This window comes from Zootoca vivipara, chromosome 6, assembly GCF_963506605.1.
Source record: "Zootoca vivipara chromosome 6, rZooViv1.1, whole genome shotgun sequence".
NCBI classification, from domain to species: domain Eukaryota; kingdom Metazoa; phylum Chordata; class Lepidosauria; order Squamata; family Lacertidae; genus Zootoca; species Zootoca vivipara.
In genome coordinates, this window is record NC_083281.1 from 76859001 (window position 1) to 76880765 (window position 21765).

The 21765-nt window shown below is 46.1% G+C and overlaps 1 protein-coding gene across 1 annotated transcript in view; it reads right to left on the reverse strand.

Moving 5' to 3' along the window:
* Nucleotides 1-21765, reverse strand: part of EPHB2 (EPH receptor B2) — a 79996-nt gene that overhangs the window by 45367 nt on the left and 12864 nt on the right. The window lies entirely within an intron of this gene.

Below are 21765 nucleotides of genomic sequence, written 5' to 3' on the forward strand. Positions count from 1 at the left end.
CTCCCTCCCTTATACAGTGGTACCTCGGGTTAAGAACTTAATTCATTCTGAAGCAAAGTTCTTAACCCAAGGTTAAGTGGAGTCTGTAACCTGAAGCATCTGTAACCCGAGGTACCAGTGTAGTCACTTTTAGCTGCTTGTCTTTTGTTTCTGTTTTAAATTTATGTGAGTTATAATCACTTTTAACTATTAGCTTTTATCTCTTTCCTCTTTAAGTCCCATGTGCTTTATTTTATTCGCATGTTTTTTATCTCATGCTGGTCTGCGACAGTAATAAAGTTTGATGATGATGAAGGTCTGTGCCAGCAGGGGTGGGTAGTGAGGAAGAAGCAACTCCCGGCCTCTCTTTAGCATTTGGTTAGAAACCTGAGAATCCCAGCTGCCTGTTCAAATGAGAAATGAATCTCCCAGCTCTCATGATTATTATTGCCAACAGCAAGCCCATATGCTGAATCGGAGGTGGCAAACCTTTTCCATCCTAAGTGTTGCATTCAACATCTGGACAGCCTTCTGAGGGCCGCATGGCAGTGATGGGCAGGGGCAGAAGTAGGCAGATCCACAAAGGTGTTTTTTTTTAACCTTTGTGCAGTAGGCTTGTTTCTACAGACATTCCTACCCCTCTCTCTGTCTGGCAGCCAGGACAGGGAAAAGGCATGAGTTCAAAGCTGCAAGGCTTAGGAGGGTGCATGGCCTGGGGAGAGTCTTAAGGGCCAGGTAGGAAGGCTTGGAGGGCCTCCTTTGGCCTCCATGCCCAAAGCTCCCCACCCTGGCATTAAATTAAAACACAAATCAAACAGAGAAATTGGGTGCTGTTCCCAGATCTCCTGCTGCATCCCCAACCTGCCCTTCTTCTTTGTTGTTGTTGTTGTTGTTGTTGTTTATTAAAAAAACAACTTTACTTATACAGTTGCTGGACATGCTTCAGAATGCAGTGCCAAGGACATCCTGCCCACCCACAATATGGCCAGACCTAAATTTGCATCTATACATATAAACCAGCACCTGCAAAACAGTGTGCCTATTTGTGCTTATGGGATGGTGGTCTGCGTTTTTCTAAGTATCCAGTGATGAATTTCCAGCCGAACCCCAAAGTTAATGTCTGGCATAGAAGCAACTTACTGAGAATCACTTTCACTGATTCTCAGCTGTTACTATAGATCATGTTCTCTATTGGCTGACTGTGCTAATGTCCTTTTCCATGTAGCTGATGCTTCTCTGTCTGTCTGTCTGTCTGTCTGTCTGTCTGTCTGTCTGTCTCTCTCTCTCTCTCTCTCTCTCTCACACACACACACATACACACACACACACATACTGCACAGATAATTTGTAGCATCCTTTGAAAGCCGAATTTTGGAAGAAGTGCAAATTATGTAAGATATATGCATGATTGGTTTGTTTTTTTAAAAAAAAAATTATGGACACATATAATGTCATGGTTGTTTTGTTGCAACTGTTAGTAAAGTCACTTAAATAATACAGATGGCGTCCAGAAAGAAATTAAATCCTGATAACACTTTAACAAGAGAAACTGAACCAAAACTGAACCAAACTGTGTAAAATTTGAGGAGAACGAAACAGAGAGGTTTTGTCTTTCTTATGTCAGGCCTTGTACATAGCAGGGAGACATTCAACCAAACATACAATGGGAAAACTCCCTCAGAACTATGCAGCCAATCAGGGCACATGCTATCTCAGCAAACATCATGCCGCTCCATCTGGTTGCTAAGCAACGCCTCCTCCACCACCCTCTTAGGGTGAGTTGAACTATTGATAGCAGAGCTGACCCTTACATTATAAACTGATTGATCCTTCTAGCTGCTCCCCCCCCCCCCGGCACAGAGAAGAGAAACTTGAAGCTCGATGAAGCCCTGAGGTCAAGATCTGGCTCATGAGCCAGAAAACAGCAGTGAGAAACCTGTCTTTCATATACCCAGATTTTAAGCAATAGCTTTCAAGCCAGGCCCTTTCCCATCATTTCTGAAGAGCTTTCCACATTTGCGGTTATGAATTCCAGAAGCAGAGCATCACACTGGCTCCGTGGGCCACATGGGCTGCGGTTGGGTCCCTGCCATGTGGCTCATGCTTCGCTTTGTGCTCCCCACATCTGTGCAGCTGCGCTGCGGCACCAAATCTTCCATTTTTATCCAATGGAGCCTGGAACAGGCACAGTGGGGGAAGGGGCAGGGGAGAGAAGCTACTCTGCTCTTTAGAATATATCTACGGGTGAATCTATCAATTTCATTGTGTGTGTGTGTGTAAATTTTATTTTCAGTTTATCAGTCTTACATCATACAAACATCAAATAAAAATATGAATATCCCCTTCAACTCCCCTCCCCCCTTTCATGGTTCCTTCTGTTGAGAAGCATCTCCTTTCTAACTCCATTTTTTATTTACTCCTTTACTTTTCCTCAGTCAATAATCTTGACTGTGAGTTTTAGATTAATCCTGCTAATGGATTTAATTGTTAACAATGGTTTCTCAAATAAATGACATATTTCCCCCGCATCCTGTCTTAAAAGAATTTCAGTATCTTGCCGTTTCTCTCTTTTTTCAGTCTTAGGTTCAACCCTCCATGTTTCTGCATCTTAAAAACAAACAAACAAACCCATAAGTTTTCCTGTGAAAACTCGTCGGCATTTTAGTGTGAATTTCTCCTGACACATTTTTTAATGCAACTTTTCCAATAGACACATTTTGGCAAAGCATATTTCCTCTAATGCTTAAAGGTAAAGGGACCCTGACCATTAGGTCCAGTCGTGACCGACTCTGGGGTTGCGCGCTCATCTCGCATTATTGGCCGAGGGAGCCGGCGTATAGCTTCCAGGTCATGTGGCCAGCATGACAAAGCCGCTTCTGGCAAACCAGAGCAGCACATGGAAACGCCATTTACCTTCCCGCTGTAGCGGTTCCTATTTATCTACTTGCATTTTGATGTGCTTTCGAACTGCTAGGTTGGCAGGAGCTGGGACCAAGCAACGGGAGCTCACCCCGTCACGGGGATTCGAACCACCAACCTTCTGATCAGCAAGCCCTAGGCTCAGTGGTTTAACCCACAGCGCCACCTCTGTATGTTATTTTCACTCATCATGGAATCAAAGTGTCGAGTCGGAAAGGACTCTAAGGGTCCTCTAGCCCAACCCCATGCAATGCTGGAAATGAATGTGTTTTGACGAACACCTTCCCCCTAGAGCGGGCGTGTTTTTTCTCTCTCTCTATACTACTTGGCGAGAGAGCTGCACCAAAAAACTTGGAGAAGCGCACAACAGTGTGTTTCAGTTTGCATCTTGCTCCGGAAAGTACAATTTAGGCATGCTCGCCTTTAAATGCAAACTCAATAGTATTTCTTTCCTGCAGTATTTATATATTGTGTCTCAGTTGGGGAGATGGTTCTCCACCGCTGTGCAAAATCTAGGAGGCCCCATTCCCTTCTCTTAAAAGTCTTTATAAGTGGAGCCTTTGCCCCTCTTCCTGGTCCGATTCCAGAGACAGGGGATAATTCCTGGCCAGCTGCTCTCCAGAAGGAATCCCCACGTCTTGTGCGTTTGTTGGGCTTTGTATATAAACTGTTCCTTAAAAGCTTGCATCTATTTCCTGGGCCTGGCCACTATTAAGGAGGCAGCAGAGACCAAAGTCGGAGAAGTGAGTGGGAGACATCAAAGTGGAGCTGATGAAAAGCTGGATCTCCTCTCAGCACTCGCCGGACTATATCATAAACCCTTCTCACTTTAACTAGTGTTAAAACAAAGATAATCTTATCTCGGGGGGGGGGGGGCTTTCTAAAAGAGAGAAGCATGGCCTTTAAAAGGATTGTAAACCTGACAGCATGCCACCCCCCAGAGACCAAGAGTGGTTTGGATCTAAGAGGAAAAACAAGTAATTTCGCAGAGGAAAGGGCCCTTGCTAGTTGTCTGCTCCTGGGACAAGGCTGAGTTAAGAGGATGAAGATGGAGAGAAAGAGAGTGTGCAATGGAGCAACATGGTGTCAGGAATCAAAAACAATGTTCTCCAATTGTCCTAATTTAACCCATCTTCTTCCTTGTTTTGGGGAGGTCAGCAGTAGGTGCCAGCTCAGGCCACATTCAAACCACATTCAAACCACACATGAAGTGCACAGATGCCACCTTAAACAGTCATGTCGTCATGTCTTCTAGAGCCTCCAAGTGTCCCTATTTTCCAGGGATGTCCCTGATTTAGAGAATCCCTGTTTCTGATTTGATCCCAGAATGTCCCTCTTTTCCTTAGGATGTCCCTATTTTCATCCGAGAGTAGGGAGTCATCCAGCTCCCAAGCCATCTGAAGGAAGTCCTGTATGGGGAAGTTTTTTTAATGTTTAATGTTTGTGTGTGTGTGTGTGTGTGTGTGTGTGTGTGTGTGTGTGTGTGTGTGTTGGAAGCTGCCCAGAATGGCTGGGGCAACCCAGTCAGATGGGTGGATGATGATGATGATTACTGTATTGACATCCCTGTTTTCATCAGGGTATGTGGTCCTTTCCCCAAACTGAACTTCAATAACTGAGTGTCCCAGGACAGAATGTACACATCTGGAACCCTGGTTTGAGAAAGCAGCTTATAGGGTGGTCACTGACACATTGCCAAAACCAAGGAAATAAATCATCAAAACAGGGGGAAGAAGAAGAAGAAGAAGAAGAAGAAGAAGAAGAAGAAGAAGAAGAAGAAGAAGAAGAAGAAGAAGAAGAAGAATTTGGATTTGATATCCTGCTTTCTCACTACCCGAAGGAGTCTCAAAGTGACTAACATTCTCCTTTCCCTTCCTTCCCCACAACAGACATCCTGTGAGGTGAGTGGGGCTGAGAGACTTCAAAGAAGTGTGACTAGCCCAAGGTCACCCAGCAGCTGCATGTGGAGGAGCGGAGATGCGAACCTGGTTCCCCAGATTACGAGTCTACCGCTCTTAACCACTACACCACACTGGCAGGGCTCTGCATAAAATTGGCCCATTTACAAGACGCCTAGAAATAACAGCTGTGTTTTAAATAGAAATCCAATGCATAGTAGCTAGAGTGTTGGACTTGGACCATAGCTGCCAAGTTTTCCCTTTTCTCGTGAGGAAGCCTATTCAGCATAAGGGAAAATCCCTGTAAAAAAGGGATAACTTGGCAGCTATGACTTGGACCTGTGAGACCAGGATTCTAATCCCTGCTTTCCTCAAGTGCTTGTTGCCTGGCTTGCCTGGATGATGCCTGAGGAGGTTCAGGCAATGGGGTTTTGTGCAAAAGCCTTTGATTTTTGCAAGACCAACTGTATGCAGGTAAAGACACATCCCCTGCCCTGCCCACTTTTTTTGCCTCTGGCTCCCACCCATGCCCAGCATGCGGCCCCTGGAATGTTGCTCTCTAAGGCAATGTGGCCCCAGGGCTCAAAAGGCTTCTCCATAGCCGTTAGACAACACTGCTTTGAGGAAATCAGGATGTCTTTATTGTGCCTTATTAAAGCGCTTGGAAGCTGCTTTGAGCTGATTTTACAAAGAAAAAGCGGGGTATACATTTTTAAATAAATAAATGCAGTAGAATGAAAGGATTGGAAGGATTGGCGGGGCGGGGGGTTAAGCCCGCCTCCCCACCTCCTTCTTCAGCCTCAACATTCCAGTTGGTGCGCTTCAGCCCCTGATCCCGAAATTAAATTAAAACCGTGACAGGGACAGTTGATTAAAGCAGAATGTGAGACTAATTAGGGGTTCTGACACTGGAATTGTCAAGATCAGTGCTGTTAATTAGCTGCTCGTTAATGTCAGCTCCCTGTACTATATGGGAATATTTAGTCACTTTCTGTAGGAAAAACCGTCCAGGGTGAGAAGGTGAAGGGGGAATTCCTTACAGGGGCTTTTATCTCAGAAAAAAAGGGCAATTGAGGAACCTTGCATAAAAGTCCACTTATGCCTTGCATACAAATGCAGGTCACAGAAGCCCATCCGACGTTTTCCGTACAGCAACACAGCACTGGTGTGGGAGAAATCTGATTCCACTCACATTTCTGGGCAAACCTAATTCACACTTTTCAACACAGTATGACAACCAAGGGATCATTCATATTTAACTTTTGCACCACACTTTCCTGGTCTGAGTCCGAGCTCCCCCCCCTCCCCACCAGCTTTCTCCAGGAAAACCCACTCTTTAATGCAGAATTGGAGCAAAAAGTGATTCGATATTTGCTGTTTGCTCTAATTCAGGGTCTGTGTGGAGGAAGCAGAAAGGGGGGGGGACACCTGTCAGACGTGGACCAGACCTATGCCTAGAAGTGTGGAGCAAAGGCAACTGTAGATGAGCCTTGAAACATCATCATCATTATCATCATCATAATTTATTTGTACCCTGACCATCTGACCATGGGACCCAGGTTGCTCTGTGGGTAAAACCACTGAGCCTAGGGCTTGCTGATCAGAAGCTCAGCGGTTCGAATCCCTGTGGCGGGGTGAGCTCCCGTTGCTCGGTCCCAGCTCCTGCCAACCTAGCAGTTTGAAAGCACATCAAAAATGCAAGTAGATAAATAGGAACCGCTACAGCGGGAAGGTAAACGGCGTTTCCGTGTGCTGCTCTGGTTCGCCAGAAGTGGCTTTGTCATGCTGGCCACATGACCTGGAAACTATACGCCGGCTCCCTCGGCCAATAATGTGAGATGAGCGCGCAACCCCAGAGTCGGTCACGACTGGACCTAATGGTCAGGGGTCCCTTTACCTTTACCCTGACCATCTGACTAGGTTGCCCCAGCCACTCTGGGCGGCTTCCAACATATATAAAAACACAGAAAAACACCAAACCTTAAAAAGCTTCCTTATCACATTCTCCTAATAAATTTGTTATCCTTCATACAATTCCTGCAAGGTTAATCTAGACATAGCCAAATTTTAGTTCCCAGACCTTGTTTTCCCAAGTACTCATTCAAACATTCCCATTGTTTGTAGATCTTATCTTTCGATTTTCGTCGGATCAAATCCGTCAACTTCGCTAATTCAAGATATTCACATAACTTATTTAACCATTCAGCTTTAGTTGGAGTTTCCTGTCTTTTCCATTTACTTGCAACTAAAATCCTTACTGCCGTGGCTGCATACATAAGGATGTTGACTTTATCACAGGGGATATCATTATATATAATTTATCATAGATAAATTTCTGCTCTTTTAGTAAATGACATTTTTATCAATTTTTTAATCTCTTCATGAATCATCCATCTCCCAATATTTTTTGATCTCTGGGCATGTCCACCGCGTGTGGAACCAAGTGAAAGAGTAAAATTCAGACTGAATAATTTAAAAATGACAGAATGTTTTGGTATGAACCATACAAACGCTGTATGAATTGCAGTGGAAGTCTTTTATCTCTCAATGTCTTCTTTCTTGTTTCCTCTCTTTTTGCTTTCTCTTCTCGCTTCTTTCTTTCTTTCTTTCTTTCTTTCTTTCTTTCTTTCTTTCTTTCTTTCCTTCTCTTTTCCTTTGTCTTTAGTATTATTTGAAAGATAATTGTAATGTGATGTAATATGAACGAAAAACAAAGCTTGTATTCTGTGTTATATGTTTAGTTTTAAGTTAATTATATTTAATAAAGTAATATTTAAATAAAATAAAAAGCTTCCCTATACAGGGATGCCTTTGAATGTTTCTTAAATGTTATATAATTACATATTTCCTTAACATCTGATGGGAGGGTGTTCCACAGGGTGGGCGCCACTACTGAGAAGGCCCTTGGCCTGGTTCCCTGTAGCTCTACTTCTCACAGTGAAGGAACCGCCAGAAGGCTCTCGGAGCGGGACCTCTGTGTCCAGGCTGAACGATGGGGGTGGAAACACTTCTTTAGGGATACTGGGCCGAGATTGTTTAGGGCTTTAAAAGTCAACACCAACACTTTGAATTGTACCCAGAAACATACTGGGAACCAATGTAGGTCTTTCAGAACTGGTGTTATATGGTCCCAGTGGCCACTCCCAGTCGCTAGTCTAGCTGCCACATTCTAGATTAGTTGTAGTTTCCTGGTCACCTTCAAAGGTAGCCCCACGTAGCGCACATTGCAACAGTCCAAGTGGAAGATAACCAGCACATGTACCACTCTGGCGATACAGTGCGCAGGCAGGTAAGGCCTCAGCTGGCATACCAGATGGAGCTGGTAGACAGCCGCCCTGAACACAGAATTAACTTGTGACTCCATGGACAGCTGTGAGTCCAAAAAGACTCCCAGGCTACGCACCTGCTCATTCAGGGGCACAGTTACCCCATTCAGAACCAGGGAGTCCCCCACACCTGCCTGCCCCTGCCCCCAGAAACAATATTTCCGTTTTGTCAGGATTCAACCTCAATCCGTTAGCCGCCATCCTTCCTCCAACCGCCTCCAGGCACTCATACAGCTACTCTTGGAAATGTTCATGTCTCCCATTTTTGCATTGCAATTTCCCAGCCAAGTGATGTGTACAGAAATACATATGTTGGGGGGTATAGTGTGCATAAATTAAATAGCATACAGAATGCATACAGAAATTGCATGGCAAAAAGTATATTTTGCTCTTCCTCCCCTCCCCGCCCCCAACCTTTCCCAACACACTGAAGGTGCTAATCATGTTAATGAAAGCACAGTGGCCTCCGCAAGATGCTTCTGCCCAAACTGGGGAAGTGGGTCACGCAGGACAAGGGGAAGGGTGTCTGCGTGTGTCAAGCCCTCTGCTGAGATCAGGTGCCTTGCTCTCTCCCCTGTGGGGTTAAGTCTCCATCGCTATGGCAACTGCACAGCTTTCTCTTGGCCTCTCACCTTGCCCCATCGGGAGTGCCAAGGGAACAGATGGGGAAAGGTCTGTGGTTCTCCCCACCACCACATGCATCAAATCGTCCCCGTAGCCGAGCGAAAGCTGTTCTAGGGACAAGGTCCGTGTGGACCCAGGACATCGAGGGTTAAAGCCAGGGAGGTCTGGAGCTGTTTCTTGTTGCTTTCTCGATATTCCCTTCAATCATACAAATACAGAGCTCAGACGCTCATTCGATCTTGGTGAGTTTTATCAGCAAACATATCTACTCAGAAGCAAGTCCTATTAAAATCCAATGGATCTTACTCCCAGAGAAGTGGAGTTAGGGTCACAGCCTCAATTTATCACTTTCCCAAATGCAGTAATAACATACCAGAGCATTTGTAAAGTTCTCTATCATGGACTGGCTGGATGCAGAGGAGTGTGTGTGTGGGGGGGGGGAACTAGTTGGGGAACTCCCAAGGGAAGAAGGCCCAGATCCAGGGGACTGGTGATGCGATGGCAATGAGTGATCCGAGGGAGAAGAAGGAACAGACTGGGAGGAGGTGGTGTTGGAAGCTGAGGAGGCAACGGGGTTTAGTGAGCAGGAGGAGTCTGTGGAAAAGAGCCATCCAGAAGCAGAGGCTGGAGAGGAGGGGGGGGGGCAAGAGGCAGAGATGAGTCAGGCTGGTCAAGGAGCCAGGCTGTCTTCCCCTCCTGCTGTGACAAGCTCCCCTCCCCCTGGTCTCCCAGAACCAGAAGAGGTATGAAGAGGGTGGAGCAAAGTCAGGCACAATGGCAATGACTCAGATTTCTTGGGAAGGACCTGGGTGAGGAGAGGACTGGGGGAACTATGGGAAGGCGGGAACCTTCAGCCCCCACAACTGCCTCATAGGGACAAGATCTACCAGGATCTTGCTGTGCTCACCAGGCCTGGCCTTCTGAGTCAACCTTGTTTCCTTGAATGAAGAGTTAACTTCACTGACACAGTGTGATTTATTGCTGACCTGCTTCTGGCACTGGCCCTCATTCTTGGGACTCTTCCCACACATCCCTCTCTCCAGGCTGCACCCCTCACTGCCGCTGCTCCAGAACACCCTCAAGTGTTTTCTGGAACGTGTCCTTTATCCATGCCAATGGCTCTCACTTGCCTGGATCAAGAAGTTATGTTGCCATGAGTAGACATCTCTGGCTTTTGCATGGCTTGAACGCAATCCACTGTGAGAGTCTCCTCCATTGCTCCACCCACATTGGCCTCTGGTCTTGCCCGCACAACCCTCACATGCGGCCCTGAGAAACATGTTCATGACATAATGCGGCCCTTGGAGTGAAAAAAGGTCTCTGACGCAGCAGCATCTCACTTCTGTTTATTTTCTGATTAGGATTCTCTTCGTTGAGTGGGATGGAGCTACGAATGGCAGCTGGAAGATACTTTATATTGAGGGGAATTGAGACTTGGGGATCCAATAGGGATGGCAAAAAAAATGCATGTGATGAGTTGATAAGAAATACAGTTTATTGGCTAGTAAGTTTCTAACAGGATTAATAAAACAATGTTGGTTTCTTCTTTAAAATTATCCATCTTCGGGATGCTGAGTTCAGTAATGGACACAGTTAAGAATCGTGCATATTTAGTGTGTCTTCTGAACTGGCAGTGTCCTGGCTCTGGTCCAATGTTTACCATAATTGTACCATTTCTCTTATAATTTGTTGGTCCCTCAGTGATTTTTGCTGATTAAAGCATCTTTTAAAGTTACTGATTAAGCATTTGTGAGGATATCACTAAGTGCCAATATTGCAACACAAGCTGTCTCGCCCAGTTTCCTCCCCTACGACGACAGCAAGCAAGCAAAACATCCGATCTGGAGTCCTCCTTTGCTGGAAAAATGGCACGTGTTGTCCAGGTGTCTCACTGTACCGGAGACAGGAAAAGTCCCATAATTTAATTGGTGAGTACAGAGAGTTATGTTTAATGTCCTGATAACGAGTGGCAGTTCCAAGATGTCTGGGATGTTAGGAAGCATCACCTGTGGTTGGGTGATAAAGATATTATTTTTTTCTCTGAGGGTCATTCTCTGGAATTAGATGTACGTAAAAATGGACTCTGATTGTGCTAAGTGCTTTGTCTGTGCATGTGTGGTTTTGCCACACCACTAAGAAACAACTGAGGTGGGATGGAATGACAGGACGGCTGAAAAGGCATTATCTTTGCACAAGATCACCTTGTTTCAAAAAAAGGGAAATGCTCTCTTCCTGGGTTGCCACCACCCTGAGCCTCTGAGGGTGAAGGGACTACCAAGAGGGCCCTCTCTGTTCATCTCAACCCTTGAGAGGGTCTGTAGGAAAGGAGGCAGTCTTTCAGATATTTTGGGCATGAGCCATTTACTGAGCCCTTCTGCATGCAAAGCAGATTCTCTTCCACTGAGCTACAGTCTTTCCCCGATAAACCCAAATTTCCCCATCACTCTCAGTGCACATGGAAGGGACAGATGACCAGCTGTGCCATTTGAAATACCCACTGCTTATCACAGCTCAAAGGAGCCATTTCCAGCAAGCTAAGAAGTCCCTTTCAGAGGCCAGTCTTGCTCATTTAAAGCTCGCTACCTAACCACAGGTGCCCTGATAAACACACACACACACACACACACACACACACACACACACAAAAGATATATTTCCCAGAGACACCTCCTGGAAGATGCTCAGGCTTAGCGCGGGATGGGTGTCCACCAGCAGCTGTCAGGGCAGCTGTTGCCAATTACACAGCTACTATTATTTATACATCTGTTTCACTGCATTCATATCCTGCTTCAACGTTGAGGAGCTCAAGGCACCCTACGCGGTTCTGTCCCTTCTGTTTTTGTCCTTGCAACGGTCCTGCGAGGCAGGTTAGGAGGAGGGCACACAAAGTTTTTTGAAAAATAAATAGGAAGCAAGGGATATTTGGACTGGGGTCCAGTGCCCACCTCCACTATGATCCCAGTTTAGATCTGCTGCCTCTCCCCCACCCCCGTGCTTGCTACTTGCATGGGGACAGAAGTTTCCTTTGGAAGGAAGGGGCTCCCCCGGTCAAAATAGCAGGCATGATGGGGCAACTCCAGATAGGGACTACAACAGAGGATGAAGGGTTAACCACCACCACCCAAAAAAACAACAACCCCGCACACATAGGTAGATAGTACTGTAATGGAAATCTGGGGTGTCATACACATATCGGAAACCACAAATTGACAATTTTTTGACCCAAAAAACCAGTTGCTGAACACTTTAATTCTGAGAATCGCAGCCTGTCCGACTCATCAGTAAATGCTATAGTCATGCCAAAAGGTAGATCTTGTGGATGAACATGTCTGACACTTTAACAGCACATGACCGCAATGTACAGCATCACTTAGCATTCCCACCCTCAAACTGCCACCTTGGAAACAGCGCAATTGTCGAAGGCAGAAGCCGAAATGTTTTGGTGAAAGGATTTGAAATTTCTGATACATACAAACAATCAGTGTCTGCATGCTAGCATGCCGCATGTGTGAATGTTATAAGCAGAGCCCTTCTGGATCAGACCAATGGCCCATCTAGTCCAGCCTCCTGTTCTCGCAGTGGCCAGCCAGATGCCTCAATAGGAAACCTGCAAGCAGGTGCCGAGTGCAAAAGTCCTCTCCCCTCCTGTGGTTCCCAGCAATGGACATTCGGAAACATTACTGGCTCTGGCCAGGCAGGCAGAGGAAAGTTGTCCTAGTCAGTAGCCACTGATAGTCTTTATCCTCCGCAATTCTGTCCAGGCCTCTTTCAAAGCCAGTCTGGTTGGTGGCTATCATTGTCTCTTGTGGGAGACAGTTCCATAGTTTAACTTATGTGCTGAGTGAAGAAATACTTTATTTTATTTGCCCTGAATCTTTCAGCATTCAGAGTCATTGGATGGCCCTGAGGTCCAGTCTCTCACATCTAGTCTGTCTCTGAAAGACCTGGAGTCGGTCTTATTTCCAGTCTGCCCCATCTGGATTCTGCACATTTTTGCATACAGTCTACCTTAAAATACTCATTTTATAAGCAAAAAGGCACCATCTTTTCAAAGGCTGTGCACACACCAACCAGCTTGTAGCCTGTTTGGAGTCTGTTCCGCTGTCAAACAGCTCTTACAGTCAGGAAGTTCTTCCTATGGTTTAGTCAGAAGCTCCTTCCTTGCCGTTTGAATCCATTGGTTCGGGTCCTGCTCTCTGGAGCAGCAGAAAACAAGCTTGCTCCATCTTCCATTGGGCAGCAATTGGGCTATTTGAAGATGGCTGCTCTATCACATCTCAGCCTTCCCTTCTCTAGGCTAAATATACTCAACTCATTCAACCAGGCTTGGGTTACAGACCCTTGATAATCTTGCCCACCCTTTCTGCACACATTTCAGCTTCTCAATATCCTCCTTAAATTGTGCTGACCAGAACTGGACACAGTGCCATCCTCTGACTCAAAGGGCACCATCACAGAAGCTGTGATGCTCGAGCATCTTAACTTAAGCACCTTTCAGGGATGGCGAAGCTGGCAACTGGGACAGGACCTGCTTCTCCTCAGTGAGGCCGGGTTCAAGGTTAGCTGTTGCTGAAGCAACATTAGAGCTCAGTGTGGTTCAGATGCAGGAAGCTGTCTTAGCCTGACCCATCCAGCTGCTACCGTCCCCGCCAAACTAACAGCATCTCTCCAAGATGTGAGCTGGGGAAAGGCCTTTCCAGATATCCTACCAAGATGTTTTAAGCAGAGTTGTTAAAGACGGAACTGGCAAGTTTTCCCTACATGCAGAGAACTGGGAGAGAGGAACAGAAGTGGGTGTGGGGAGGAATAAACCCTATCCCAGACCTTCTTTTTCTCTCTGTGTGTGTGTGGGGGGGGATGTGAAGTGCCTTTCTGCCACAGCCTGGCATCCTGCAAGGGACAGGAGGCCAGCAGCCAACACAACCAGCCAATCGTGCCAGCCATGCCAGTGGGGCACAGATTCCAGCTGCCTAAAGTGGTTTCTATGGCAATGGGCTCAGTGCTCACAGTGGGGCTTAGGAAATGCAGTCAGACAGAGACACACATACACAAAACAGAGAGCTGCTTAAAGCCAGTTTGGGGGGGGGCATTTGCAAAAACGAGGCAGGAGAAGAGCGTAAGGCCCGGCTGGCCTAGGGAGGCTTTGACCTCCAATGAAGGAGAGCCTAGCACCTGTTAAAAGCCCAGCTGAAGGCAGAGAGGACTCCTGCCAGACCTCTAGTGGCAAGGAGTTCCACAGGGCACTAAAGGCTCAGTCCCTGGTAAAGGCCAACTGAGACTCAAGGACATTGGGGGGGGGAGGCACAAAAAGTGGAAATTTCAGTGTTCAATGAATCAGGTGATATTTAAGGTACTTTAGTTGTTTGAGAGGTTATTGTGTGTTGCTATTTTTAAAAAACAAACAAACACATGCAACTTTTATTTACTATTACTTGCTCAATTTGGGTAGCCCCCCCCTTTCAGAAATTCTGAATAGATTATTCTCACTTAAATTTGCCAATAGCCACATACAACAAAAGAATGTACGGGTGCATGCATTCATGGCAATCCCTCCCCCTCCCACAACCCTATGACCGTCTTTTGTGGAGCTTCATAAATGGAGATGCGCACAGAAAGAAAGCATCTGAGAAAAGCAGTTTCAGTTTAGGGGGGGGGGAGAAGCAGACGGGGACACACACCTCATCATCATAATAATAAATAAAGATGCCTAGCAGTCTATTCTGCCATTCTATTCTGACAGTCAGTCAATAACACACTGCTAAAACGAGGCTGCTGAAATCTAGGTTATAAAAAGCAATGATTCTCAGGTTAATTCACAAAGCCCTAAATCACCTGCTGCAAAGATTGGATATGTGCAGCTGTGGGTTGTGGTTCTACGCTTCCACTGGGCTGAGGGACCTTAGTTCACCTGCCACAGATTTGCTCCCTGGTGGCTCCAGTTAAAACAGGGCCCCTCTGTCCATTGTAGGGCCCCAGTTCCCACCAACCCCAAGTTAGCACAGCCAGTGGTTAGGGATGATGAGAGCTGAAGTCCAACAGCACCTGGAGAGCAACACATTTCACATCCCTGAGTTAAAAAGGGTCCGAGACTTTGGAGAGCCTCTGCCACTGCCAACTGGCTTAATCACTACTGGGATAGATGATGATGATAGAATTAAAAAAAAAATCTTATGAGTTGGAAAGGATCCCAAGGGTCATCCAGTCAAACCCTTGTGATGCAGGAATTGCAGCCACTGCTGCTGATGCAATGGCAGGATGAGCACGTTTGCCAATTAATGTTATTTTACCTTCCTGGCGAATTTTGAATATTGCACCATGTATGTCACTTTGAGACATTTTTGTGCAATAAGCAACAGATAAGTGTAAGCAATAGTGACAGCAGAGTTGCATACAACTTAGGATTTAGTCAAAGCAGTCCTCCTGGAATCCATTGGAACCAGGTTAGGCATGTGCATTGATTTAAGTGTGTCTGCTTCAAGTAGGACTAGCTCTGGCTACAACACAATAAATAGAGGGACAAATTGTATCCACCTTGGTGTAAAGAAAGGTTTCCACATTACAATGTTACAGCGAAACTTCCTTCTGGCTTTTATTCCCAGGGCGCATGCAATTTGAGGTTGGGTGGGAGACGGCCACATATGCAAGAAAATCTCTCTCTTTTATAAACACACATAGCCATGCAAATACACACACAATTGTGCAGGTGCCCCCGGTTTCCCACACATTAAATGTGTAAATATTTCAGGCAAGGTTACAAGGGAATGGAAGGTGCTGCAGCGGCTTCAGCAAAAGCCAGGCGCTCCCCCTGCTACAACCCCAGCCTACATTCTCTCCTGATCTAAGAGGGAGGAAATATAAAACGCCAACCCCAAGCCTTTGGTTTTATTCCAGGGCAAACCTCGTGGTTTCTCCCTCCGCCTTGTGGGTTGTTCTGCAGTCTTGCAGTTTGCTGCTCAGTAAATTTCCACTGCATCATTTAAACTCAAGTTCTGTTTGTTAGTTAGTTTTTAAAGCACAGACACACAGAGCCTAGATAAGGTAAGCATCTACTTCTGCCCATCCATCAAGTTTGTGGACAAATACAATGGTTGGCCTTCTTTTCCTGAGATTTCTATTTACACCCAGGGTTGCCAACATGGTAGCATCCAGTTGCTTTGGATTTCGACTTCCTTCAGCCCTTACTTCCACAACCGATAGCCAGGGACGATGGGAGTTGTAGTCCAAAACGTCTGGAGAATGCCACATTGGTGATCCCAGACTTACACAGTTTATGGAAGGTCTCAGGCAATGTTGTGCCAAAAAATTGCACCCTCCCAGCTTGGCGAGCATTCTCCATCGATTGATTAGATTTTAATTTTAATTTTAATGTATTTAGTCTTGTTCTTAAGTTATATTTTAATCAGTTGTTTTATATCTAGTGTTAGCTGCTCTGAGCCTGGCCTTGGCTGGGGAGGGCAGGGTATAAATAAATTTATTATTATTATTATTATTATTATTATTAGGAAAGAGATGTATTCAGGAATTATCAAAATGGAGAGAAAATATTTTAAATAAAAAAAAGAAGCCATAGAGGCCTGAGCTGGAGTGTGCTCCCAATCCATTATATAGGGCCCAGACCAAATAAAGAGAAGCATCTTTTTTTTCTAAGCAGGGGATGGGAAGGGGCCCCGCATCTGAGACAGGGAGCATGAGTTGTCTCCAGCTAAGTCCTACTCAGCACAGACCCCCCCTGAACCTGAGTGAGCCGTGTCCATTAACTTCAGTGGATGTACTCACATTGGACACAATCACAACTTCTGGATCAGGACCCTGTGGCTGCTTTGGGATCCACATAAAAGCAGCTGGTTTGAGGACACACTCTCTCTACACACACACACAATGTGACGAACATTATGCATAATATTAAAGATGCATTTTGTTCCCGACTCTCCCCATCATCCAAACCAGCTGAAAACAGAACGGAAAGTTTAAGAGCCAGCAAGGGAGGCCTGCGGGGAACTGAGCATCAGCAATCTTGTAAGAAGCAATAAGAAAAACCAAAGAATGACTCACAACTAATAAATAAGATTTCTAGGAGTCGGGGAGGGGGGCTGTGCATGAGTTTTAAAAAAACCATTTAGTAGTCTCTCATTGTTTCCAAATGTATTTAATGGAGCCTGCTTCTTTCTTCTCCTTTTGCTGCTCAGTAACTGAGGGTTTTCCTTCCGCCCCGCAAAAGTGGCAGGTCTACATGAAAGGCACCCTCTGCCACAAACAGAGGACTGAACATGGGGGCAAAGAAGAGCAAGCTTTCTGCTTCAGGAAGTGAAAAGTGGTTCACATATTTTTCAAATGGTTTTTTTGTGTGTGCCTTTTCGGGTAAACAGCCCAGACCTCGGCCTTATGCAGCAAGGGTGAGTTTTAATCTTCCCCACAAGTGGGTTCTGCAAGGCCATTTTGCAGCGTGACCTTATTTCCTACCACAGTGCTGCTCAAAGCGGTGGTGAACCACCACTGCTGCAGACAATATTGAGTTTTCTATGTACTAACTCCACTGGTGATGCAAGCTGGGGGTGGGGGGTTGAATGGGCAATGGGCAGTAGCTCCTTGAATGGAGACTGGGATCAACAAGCAAAGGGAAGTGGGTAGATCAAGGGAAGCCAACATAGTGTCCATAAAAAGGTGTTAAAGTCCCTTAAGATGTTGTTAGACTCCCATCAGCCCCCAGCCAGAAAATCCAATGGCCAGGGATGATAGCTCAGGGTTGATAGATCACACACACACAGAGGCTGTAGTTCAGCAGCAATAGGATCATAGATTTGTTATTTATTGGAAGGGAAACACAAGGACCATCTAGTCCAATCTCCTGCAGTGCTGGAATCACATCTAAAGAATCCCTGCCAGAGGACTATTCTTATTATAATTTATGTACTGCCCTATACCCAGAGGCCTCAGGGCGGTTCACTGAAAAGATCAACATAAAAACCACAATATATATAATCAAAATAAAAACAACCCAACAACACCCCCCCAAAAGAGCCACATTTTAAAAGGGCATTGGATAGGACTATCCAATGAAGGTGAGTCCACCACCTTTTGAGGGAGTCCATTCCACTGTGAAACAGCTCTGACTGTCAGAAAGTTCTCCCTCATATATGGTTAGCATCTCCTTTCTTGGAATTTGAATCCATTTGGTTTGGGTCCTACCCTCTGGAGCAGCAGAAAACAAGCTTGCTCCATTTGCCATGTGACAGCCCTTTGGATATTTGAAGACTGCTATCACTTCATCTCTCAGTCTTCACTTCTCCGGGCTGAGCAGACCCAACTCCTTCAACCATTCCTCAGAAGGCTTGGCTTCCAGACCCTTGATCGTCTTGGTCACCCTCCCTCTGCACACGTTCCAGCTTGTCAATGCCCTTCATAAACGGTGATACCCCAAAATGGACAAAGGACTCCAGGTGTGGTCTGACCATGGCAGAATAGAGTAGGACTATGACTTCCCTTGAGCTGGACACTACAATTCCATTGATGCAGCCCATAATTCCATTGCCCATTGCCAGTCACAGCGGACAATACTGAGCTTGATGGAGCAATGCTCTTTATAAGGCAGCTACCCATGTTCCTATGTCCTCTCCCATTCAACATTGCACAGAAGGAGGAGAGATGTGAATTGCTCATCGTGTTGCAGGGCTGCAGAAGGGAAAGCTGTTGGTGCTTGCCGAAACCTCTTCCTTCGACACCACCGTTAAAGGTACACGAGCCCCATTCTGCATTCACACACACACACACACACACACAGTGCACCCAACCCTTCTGGGTCTTTTTCTTGTCCTATGCTGCTGCAAAGCTTTGGTCTCCACCCGCTACTTTCTCATTGGTGCCTGGACTGTGATGCCAATAATAGAGGCGGCTCTGTGTGGCTGTGGGGGGGGGGGGGGAGGAAGCCTTCTGTGTGCGTGTGTGCGAGGGACACAAAAGCACCCGCAGCTGTGTGTTTGCAAACAAAGCGGCCGAGCCGGGAGAGGGCCTGAAAGCAGTAATTGTCTTTAATTAAAGGAGCTGGGAGCTATCTCAGGCGGCGACAAAAGGCTGCAAAGCAACTCTGCCGCTCAGCGCTGCTGCGGATGGGTGTTCGCAGCAAGGCGGGGAGCAGAGGTGGGCCGCCCACCTCCTACAAACACACACACACACACACACACACACCAAAGGGGCCCAGAGGGAAGAAACCCCCTTCCTCCAGGGCTGTGCGAGTCTCCCAGAAGGCAGACCACCCCAGGGCTTGGCAACTCAGGTCTGATGCCTGCCAAGCCATTCCCTGGGGGCCTTGTGGGCATTCCTGAACAGGGATAGGCACCCTGAATGAGGGCTGCAGCCAAAACCTGAGCTGGCCATGATCAGAGTCCAGGGACCTGCCTCTTCAGACAGTGGTGGGGGACTGCAGGCCCAGTTGAATGTGGTCCTCCAAGCCTTTCCACCTGGCCCTTGGGACTCTGCCCAGGCCATGCCTCTTGCTGGCCTTGACCTATGACCTCCTCAAGTGCCTGGCTGTGGCTATGGCTTACGTACATAGAGGTGTTTCTGTCTCCCTGTATTGTCTCTGACTCTGTATGTGTGTTTTTGTGTAAACCTCTGAATTCTTTTATGGCTGAAATAGACCCTACAGTGTAAAGGTAAGAATCTCATCTGCTGCATATGGCCACTGCAATGTTGCACACTCAAGAATGCCACCCTTGGGCCAAAGGAGGTTCCCTACCCTACCCTGGACTTGACCACCAGCATCCAGACTGACAGGCAGCGCCAAAAATTATGGGATGGCTGTTTGACACATGAACTGGAGTGGCAACAACACAGAACTGCTTCTCAAGGGACAAGATAAAGGTAAGGTAAAGGACCCCTGGATGGTTAAGTCCAGTCAAAGGCAACTATGGGGTTGTGGCACTCATCTCGCTTTCAGGCTGAGGGAGCCAGTGTTTGCCCACAGACAGCTTTCCAAGTCATGTGACCAGCATGACTAAACCGCTTCTGGTGCAACAGAACACTATGATGGAAACCAGAGCACACGGAAGTTTACCTTCCCGCCACAGTGGTACCTATTTATCTCCTTGCAGTGGTGTGCTTTTAAACTGCTAGGCTGGCAAAAGCTGGGACAGAGGAACAGGGAGCTTGCCACCGTCAAGGAGATTTGAACCGCCAACCTTCTGATCAGCAAGCCCAAGAGGCTCAGTGTTTTAGGTCACAGTGCCAACCACATCCCTCCTCAAGAGACACCTAAGCCAAAAATCTTTCCCATAGCTTCCCTCTAACACTTCTCCAGCTACCTTCCAAGGCTGGGGTGGGCTTTGCCATGTACATATGGATTTATTTCCTTATACTATGTAGCATCCCACTTCATCCTACTGATGGTCCTATTGGCACCAAAGATGAAATCTTTCCATTCAAGGCCCATTCAAGAGGCTGACTTTAACCAGCTTGCAAATCGCAAGACTTGGCTATGAATGGAAATAAACAAATGTGCAGGTGATAATTCTGCAGCTGCTGTTGTGCTTAAGAACTGCTTAGGACCCACCCTTCCAAGCTGCATGGCCTTCTGAGCCTCCCTGCACCCAAAAGAGCCTCTGGAACACACAACAACTTTGTTGTATCCACATGGTGTTCACTTACCAAAACGCAAAATGCGACTGCACATCAGGTGAGTCTGTGGCGCCATATACTAACAAAGCGCAGAAGTTAATGCTCATATAGAAATACTCAGATATACTCTCATTATTCAGAATTGTGCATACATTGAAAATGAAATATTTGTCTTGCCAGGCGGAAAAAAAATGTTTCCGCAACCCATTCCGTGCTGTGATCAGCAACTGGGATACGGAAGAAACACAGATAAAATGTTGAGGGGCTGAAACAAAAACCTGACCTGGCAATATTACCTGCTACAGGTTGCATTGTGAGTCACTTTACAACTCTCCTCTTTTATTAGAAGACAGTGTGGTGCAGTGGTTGGAGTGTGGGACTAGGACCTGGGAGACCAGGGTTCCAATCCCCACTCAGCCATGAAACTCACAAGGTGACCTTGGGCCAGTTGCTGCCTCTCAGCCTAACCTACCTTGCAGGGTTGTTGTGGGGACTAAATGACAAGGGGGAGAACCACGTGGGTCCCTTTGAATCAAGTTCTGTATCAAGTACCTGACCACCACAAGATGAGATGTAAAGTCCCTTCCTACCCCTTATCCCCCTTTTTTCATATCATTTTTATGAAGTCTCCAAAAATATTTAAAAGCATTTATCAGCATATACAATTTTTTAAAAATAAAAAGTTTCTCCTTGACTTCCTACCCCTCCTTTCCTGATGTTTGTTTTTTTACTTCTTTTTAATACAGTGTGCTTTATAATACATATATTTTTATTATCTAAACCCGCTGCCATTTAATCTTTCAATAAGCCACTGCTTATATTTCAAATACTGCCTGCGACTTCATATATGAGTGATAATTTGATAGATAATTAATCAGTGGCCTCCATTCTTCCTTAAACATTTTGTCATTATGTCCTCTTAATCTGGCAGTTAATTTTGCTATTTCACCATAGTCCATCAGTTTCCTAAGACATTCCTTCTTACTTGGTAATCCTTTCCCTTTCCAGTTCTGTGCATATAAAAGTTATAGCAGCTGTTGTCACATATATAAATAAGCCAGTCACCTTTCTCAGGACCTCTGTCCCCATTATTCCAAGTAAAAAGGCTTTAGCGATTTATCAAGTTAAACATCCTTTTCAATTCATTATATACCATTTCCCAAAAGCCCTTCGCCATTTCACAGGACCACCCCATGTGATAAAATGACCCTCCTGTTGGCATTTTCAGCATATACTTGGTACATTTTTGTGCACACCTCCCTTTGACCCAATAGCTTCTTAGTGAGCCAATTCCGAATCGAGCAAAATGACATCTGTCCATCGCGAGGTGTCAGGCGTGGGGAGTCCTCCCCTCCCTTCGGTAACTTCACCGATAAGAATTAACGAGCAGTTGATAGATTTGTAGTCCT